Here is an 8,608-nt window from a genome sequence, read left to right as displayed (position 1 = left end):
TCACCCAGGGAAAGAGAGAAGGGATAGAAAAAACACCAATGATTAACCATAACAAAAAATTTAGTCGTAAACATAATTATATGTTAACATGTATGTTAATTTAATATGATTAATTAAAAAATAAAATTTAATTAAAAATAATATTAATTTAAATTTTAAATATAAATAAATTAATATTAATATACAGATTAATATACGATTTATTTATACATAATAAAATTTAATAAGAAAATTCTTTTCATATTTTTTAAATATTCTTAAAAAATTAAAAAATACACTTAAAACAACTTCTTTAATTATTAAATAATATATACATATTTTGGCTAGGAGGCAGGCTCGCTTTTTCCAACAAATAAATGCATGTTCAGTCAAAATTTGATCTATCTATTTTTCTTATAATAGATATTTTTATTATATTTTTATTCCTATTAAGTCGTTATTCAGATCTGATTCAAATAGATCTTGTCCATTACAATAGAGCCATATTTCTATAATTATAATATGTTAAATATTGAAAGAAATTTATAAGATTACATTATTCCTCGTGTTCAAAAAAATTAAATTTATAAGCAATCTACTTTATCCTTTAAATTATCATTTCTTGCCCATCATTAATTAAAACTATTTAGAAAACTATTAATTTGGCCAAATAAATAGTCTCGCTTGTTTTCATAAATGATATGAGAAGAAATGAGTTGAAATAAAAATTGAAAATTAAATAAAAATATTATTGAAATACATTTTTTTAATATTATTTTTATTTTAAAATTTAAAAAAAATTAAATTTTTTATTTTATTTTATATAAAAATTTAAAAAAATTATAATAATTAGGTAAGATGAGAGGAACATGATTGTGAAAACAATCGAGTTAATTTCATTTGTATGTTATACTTGTTAAGATATAATTTTAAATTATCAAATTTACAAATTTCTTTAGCTTTTAAAATAAATAATAATTTAATGTGATATCGAAACAAAAATTCTTGGCTATGCTCTTCACTTTTCTTTTCTTTTTCATTATAATTAAAATATGTTACTTATTGGGTCCATACTTGAAGTGTAGTTAGTCATCAGTACCAAGAAGTTCACTAGGTGGCTGATAGGTATTTTGGGCTATGGAAAAATATAGTTGCAAGCATAATTGTGCACTAATCTGTGCACCAATGTGATGCGATTGGTCAAAAAATAGATTTTATTGAAAACAGTATTAATTTAAATTTTAAGTATGAATAAATCAGTATTGGTATACAAATTAGTACGCGACTGTGCTTGTATGTAGCAAAACTCTTTGGCTATACTGCTCAACTCAAATAAGAAGTTCAACTTATGTGCTCTTTACTCAAATAAGAAGAAAAGAAAAGAAAAGAAACAAATAAAATTCTTGAAAAAAATATATGTGAACATCTTATAGAGTACAGCCTAGCTATTCCATCGAGTAAACTTCAGTAAAATTTTGACTAATGTCTCACATTTTGCCTTTTGACAATTCCTTGTGGTGCCCTGTTTCACAGTAAAAAGATTTGACGAGGATATGTGGTGTTAAGAGTGTCAGCGGATCGACAACACCTAGAGTTTAAATTAGGACTAGGCATGCCTTATTCACACAGAACTGCACGTGTCAGTAACTATTCAAATGTACCACAACAAAATAACTAAAAATTTAGTCAAAAACCAAAACTTCATTCCTACCAGAGATCCAAACCATGAATGGGTTCATTCATTGTTAAGGACAACAATGCCCCTGCATGTACTGTCAGTCACCAAGGATCACAACTAAAACATAAGTGCAGCTCAACGTAACAAATTCTACAAAGCATGCACTACGTAACAAATTTTGTAGAGCATACATTGCATGCATCGTCCACTGTAAAACCAACCTTAGCTTTAGAAGATTCTTGATTCTTTGTAGCCTAAACTCTATAAAAAGGATCTCTTATAATAACCATTTTTCAATGAGAAATACATATTTCACTACTGCTTTAGCATGGTACCAGAGCCCTAAAGGACTAATCGTCCATGGTTTCCTCCTCTGATTCTTCTCCCTCTCCAACCCTCCCTCAACCAAATCTCTCTCCCACCATCGCTGTGAAACTCACCCCTGATAACTATTTACTGTGAAAAATTCAATTAGTCCCTTATTTTCTCGGCCAACGCCTTTACAAATATGTTGATAGCTCATGCCCTCTACCAAAACCCATGCTTGATGCTAATACCTCAAACCCAGCTTACGAGCTTTGTCTACAACAAGACCAACTGGTCATGTCTATACTTATTTCTTCATTTTTTGAACCTATCATGGCACAAGTTATTGGTTGCACCACTGCACGAGCTGTTTGACTCTCTCTAGAAAATACTTATGCCTCTGTTTCCCAAGCTCGCATTGTTCAAATTCAACTTCAATTGGCATCTCTTAATAAAGGTTCCGACACCATCTCAACTTATTTTCGGAAAGCCAAGAGTCTCGCCAACACCGTGGTAGCTGCTGGTTGTCCCCTATCTCCAACTAATTTTCTTCCTTATTTGCTCAATGGACTAGGTTTCGATTATGATGCACTAGTCTCTTTTGTCACTACCGACTGGAACCTATTTCTCCTAAGGAATTACTTGGACATCAACTAGCACATGAAGCAAGGTTGAATCATCACTTGAAATGAGTACCTTTTCCTCTGATGCATCTGCAAATTTCACTGCAAAATATTCCTCTAGTTCATGTGGTCAAGGATCTCGTGGTGATCGTAATCACGGTTGTAATGCTAGACAGTTCACTCCCAATAGGCGTCATGGAAATTATGTAGGTAACAATGCTCCCAACTCTTTTTCTCCTATTGACAAGCATTTGGTTTGTCAGGTATGCAATAGACAAGGCCACATAGTTCTCACCTGCCACTATCGATTTAACCAAGCATATACTGCTACCTGCCTACCTATCACTGCCAACTTCTCCTCCTCAAGTTATTCTTTGGATATAAACTGGTATCCAGACACTGCTGCTACAAACCATATAACAAGTGATCTGGGTAATCTGAATTTGCATGCTATTGAGTACAATGGTGACGAGCAACTCCATGTGGGTGACGGTTCTCCAATACCTATCTCACATTCCGATTTAGCCTCTTTCTCTTCCTCCTCATCAAGATTTTTACTTAATAAAATTTTTTGTGTGCCCTCTTTCCAAAAGAACTTAATCTCAGTCCGTCAATTCTGCATTGATAATGATGTTTTCTTTCAATTTTTTGCTATCTCCTTTTTTGTTAAGGATTGCAAATCGTTCAAGGGACAACAAGTAATGCTTGTATACCATCCCTCAACAAGTTCCAGCACCTTCTACGTTTTCCACTCATCTCTCGGTTCCATTGTGGCATACTAGGCTCGGGCATCCCTCAATCAAACTTGTCCAATTTATCCTACGGCAGCATAAACTACCTTATGAGCATTCTCTAGTTCCTTTTTGTAATGTCTGTGCCAAGGCCAAACATCACAGATTTCTGGCTTATACACGAATTAAGAAATCTACTACACATTTTCAGCTCATATTTTCAGATTTACGGGGACCTTCCCTACATGTGTCTAATGAGAATTATCGTTTTTACATTACCTTTGTGGATGACTTCTCCCGCTACACTTGGTTGTTCCCTCTAAAATCAAAATCTCAAGCTCTTGAAACCTTTGTCAAATTTAAAACTAACGTAGAACTTCAATTTAACACCAAGATAATGCAATTTCAATCCGACTGGGGAGGCGAGTTTAGACCATTTTCAAATTACTTAAACTCATGTGGAATAACTCAAAGAATTACATGTCCCCATACCCACTCCCAAAATGGGACTGTTGAACAAAAGCACCGCTATATAGTTGACATGGGTGTAGCACTTCTTGCCCACTCCTCTGTCCCACTTCATTTTTGGCCCCTTGCATTTTCTCATGCAATTTACTTAATCAACATGTTGCCTTTAGTCACATTACATAATATTTCTCCATTTTTTCTACTTCACAAAGTGCATCTTGATTATGCTTCCTTACGAGTCTTTGGCTCTTAATGTTGGCCTTTAACTACTCCATACAATTCCCATAATTTTGCTTTTCGCTCTCTCTCATGTGTCTTCCTAGGCTTGAGTCCAAATCATCGAGGATTTATCTGTCATCACATCTCCACGGATTGGACTTTTATTTCCAAAGACGTTCGGTTCAACGAGTTTAACTTCCCTTTTTCAAGCCTTCCCAAGCCCACACCCTATTCTCAACCCACTCATGTAATTCTTCCTCACTTTACATCCAACCCACCATCCAATATTAATTCATCTCCTTCCTCTGTACTTGGTCCCCCTCCGGTTACATCAACTCTTCCCCTACCACCCTTACAGAGCACGTCTTCACCACCTCAACAGCATGCTCATTCAATGATTACTTGTTCACGGACCAATTCCCTTCACCCAAGCAAGCATCCTGATTGCACTTCAAAATGGCCCTTACCTCATGCCTTTGTAACCGACCTCACATCTGTTCCAGAAACTCCAGCAAATTACACCACCTCAAATTGGTACCCCAAGTGGCGTGAGGCTATGGCCAAGGAATTTCATGCTCTCCTTGCAAACCAAACATGGTCATTATTACCTACTTCTCAAGTCCAGAACATCATCACTTGTAAATGGGTGTTTCGCACCAAGCAACATGCCGATGGTTCCATTGAACGTCGCAAAGCCCGTTTAGTTTCCAAAGGCTTTCTCTAGCAGCCTAGGATCTATTTTGAAGAAACTTTCAGCCCTATCATCAAGGCTATAACCGTTTGCATGGTATTTGCAATTGTTGTTTCTCATCACTGGGTTGTTCGACAATATGACGTGCAAAATGCTTTTCTGCATGAGCCACTTCATGAAACAGTGTACATGTCCCAGCCACCTAGGTTCTCTCATCCACAACACTCCTTTCACATATGTAGATTGAACAAAGCAATTTATGGGCTTCAGCAATCACCCCATGCATGGTATTCACATCTCAGTTCTCGCCTAGTTGATCTTGGCTTTGTTATTTCAACAGCAGACCAATCACTCTTCATATCAAAAATTGTAAATGCTACAACCTTTGTCTTGGTCTATGTTGATGACCTGTTGATTACGGGCTCCTCTTTGAAGTACATCACTGAATTCATTTCAGCCTTGCGCACTGACTTTCCAATCATAAACTTGGGAAATCTACATTATTTTCTAGGTGTTGAGAGGCTATCTGTAATTTTAAATGTCTGCTTCTTACGCAACACAAATACATTACTGATTTGTTGTATCGGATAAAGATGCATGATTCGAAACCTGTTAAAACTCCCATGTCCACTTCTGAAAAGCTGAATGCCTATTCTGGACAGCTCTTTGAAGATCCTACATTATATCGTAGACAATCGGTTCCTTGCAATACCTATCTTTCACAAGACCGAATCTTGTCTATGCTGTTGAAAAAGTATGCCAGTTTATGCATACCCCTCGGGTCCCCCATTAGCAGACTGTGAAGCAGATTCTGAGGTATCTCAAACACATCTCCACAGTTGGTCTTCAAATTTCATCCTCCTCTATTGCTTAAATCACTGCATGGTCCAACGCTGATTGGGCAGGGTGTCAAGACGATCGACGATCTACAAGTGGTTATTGTATCTTCATTGGTTCCAATCTAGTCTCATGGTCCTCCAAGAAGCAACCCATAATTGCGAGATTGTCAACTGAGGCAGAATTCAAACCCATTGCCAACACTACGGCAAAAGTAATCTGGCTCCAAAGTTTATGCCGTGACCTTGGTTTACATTCACCTCTTGCACCATTACTCTATTGTGACAACATGGGAGCAACTTACCATTCCTCCAATCCTATTTTTCATAAACGCACCAAACATGTCGAAATTGATTTTCATTTCGTACGCCATCGTGTTCAAAACAAATCTTTACGTGTTGCATTCATTTCTGGTAAGGACCAACTTGCAAACTTACTCACCAAACCCCTCTCATTCACTCGGTTTACATCACTTTGTTCAAGTCTTCGTCTTCACATTTTGCCGCTCGACTTGAGGGGGGATGTTAAGAACAACAATGCCCTTGCACGTACTGTCAGTCACCAAGGATCACATCCAAAGCATAAGAGCAGCTCAAAGTAACAAATTATGCAGAGCATGCACTACGTAACAAGTTCTGTAGAGCTTGTAAAACCAACTTTAGCTTTAGAAGATTCTCGATTCTTTGTAGCCTAAACTCTATAAAAATGATCTCTTGTAGTAACCATTTTTCAATGAGAAATACATGTTTCACTACTGCTTTAGCATTCATTAATTTCACAAATATCTATATGTCACTTCACTTCCCAAATAATATTATACAGTATCATCCATTTCATTTCCTACATCTAGGTACGAAAGGCCTTAAAAATATTAATAACAAAGACAGGCCTATGTTGCTATTCCGGTGGGTTCAATCATTCTTTATCAAGCATCTCTCCTAGGGCTAACTTTGTATCAAGGTTTATGGTTCAAATAAATGAAATCATTTGTAGACTAAAGAGCTATTGTGAGACTGCTAATGAGAGGGAATGCATGTGAAGATCATATAATGCACAATTTCTTGTAAAAATCTGTGAACACGTATATTTGTGTGTGATGATAATCCACCTCTTCTCAAACATGTAAAACTCATCTCATTACATAACATAAATCTTGTCTCATAAAATCTTATCTCATAAAATGCTAAGCAGTTAATATTAGGAAATATGATGTTAGATGGGTTACAAAATGCCTATTTAAACAAAGACGCAATATGGAGGCCGCCGCTACTTTTATTGAATTTTTTATTTTTATTTTTGAAGTAATAGACAAACAGAGAATTAGCTTTTACATTGTACAATAATACTAGAGTCAACATGATCTTTTTTATGTTATTATTGAATTAAGAATTCAAAAAGGAGATGATTGAATTTTCGCTTGCCCCATGGGCAGATGGGTGGGGAACTAACGGAGCCACTACTACTGCCAATGGCCGATATGCCCACTTAAATTTTTATTTTTATTTTTATTTTTTTATGTCGAAATCCTTTCTAAAATAGGGCCTTTCGGATCTATTCATATAAAATAAATTATAGTTTCGCACACTATGTTTTTTAAAATTTTTCTATACAAAACTGGTTAAACCGTTAGCTTTTCATTAAAGAATATGATTCCAAATAATTATTTACACCTATAAAGTATTGAAGGTTAAACCTTAAATGATTATTTTCATTTCTATTCATCATGGTTGAGGAAATTAATTTAACTTCGATAATATTGGCCGGCAAATTAGAATGGCTTATGTATTAGTCTCCATGTTGTAATCATAGAGAACTAACGGTCAAATTATTAATTTACTGGTACAGGTAATGTTATATATAATTATAAAGTGCACAAATGTCGTATTGTAGTTTTGAAAAAAAAATAGAATTTATTATTAAAAAATTAATTTTTTTTATGCAGATCTCATATTTTTTTATTTTTTTAAGTTATTGTACAATGCTTGCACATTCACGACTATAACTATTATTTTTTATATATATATATGAGCGCAAGTATCACTCACTCATTTTGAAAAAAATGTAAGTCTATTATTAAAAAATTAATTTTTTATGTGAATCTTATATTTAATTAATTTTTTTAATAAAAATGTGTGATATTTGTGCATTCTATTATTATAAATAATATTTTTGAAATAATATTTGCTAAAATAAATAAAATGTAACTTCATCCGGGGTGCATTCATCGAGCAAAATTATATCCCTACCATGATGTTGCATGTCGACCTATATATTTTGCAATGTAGGCTGAGAGATCAATCTACATTTGCAGATCGTTACATAAAAAAAGAACGGTTTGGATCGAAGCTTGTATGGAAGGAGAAGAATAACGAAAAAGAAGAAGAGGTGAGGAGAATGGATAGTGGAGACTGGAGGGACGCATTGATGAATGGGAGAAAAGACAGACAAAAAGTGGAGACAAATGAGGCTAAAGAAAACCGTGTGTACAAATGTATAAAAAGGTGGTCCGTGCATTGATTAGATAGTAGCCTCTATATACGTACCGGGCGACTTGCGTAGGCTTTTACGGATGGCTCTTGCTCGCAACCTGTCCCTGTCTGCATATATTTAAAAAATAGTAAATTTTTTAAAATAATATTATTTAAAACTTTAAAAAAATCTTATTCTTATATTTACAGAAGTAATTATGCAAGCAGCATGCAATCACTTTAAAAAAATAAATTAATATGAAATTTACATGAAAAAAATAATAATTTTTTAATCCTAAACTTTATTCTTTTTCAAAATAATTATACAATATTTATAATTTCACGAATGTATGTAAAATATTAAAAAATATTAAAAAAATTAAAAAAAAAAATTTGCGGAGTCACCAACGGTGCCTCTAGCACCGTCTGGAAAGAAATATCTCATACCTGTTCACGTGTGAACAGACCACCACGTCGACTTTCCACATTCAAAGTCTCATTTGATAGCGCCACTTGTTCCATTGATTTGATGTCTGCTGAGAAGTGAGGGGAAGACGGCCAGTGGGCAGTGTGGACTGGAGAAATCCAATGATTCCTACCATACGCGT

The sequence above is a fragment of the Carya illinoinensis genome, chromosome 4 (assembly GCF_018687715.1).
Source record: "Carya illinoinensis cultivar Pawnee chromosome 4, C.illinoinensisPawnee_v1, whole genome shotgun sequence".
NCBI classification, from domain to species: Eukaryota; Viridiplantae; Streptophyta; class Magnoliopsida; order Fagales; family Juglandaceae; genus Carya; species Carya illinoinensis.
The sequence above is the reverse complement of the archived record's forward strand: the minus strand, read 5'-3'. Positions refer to the sequence as shown.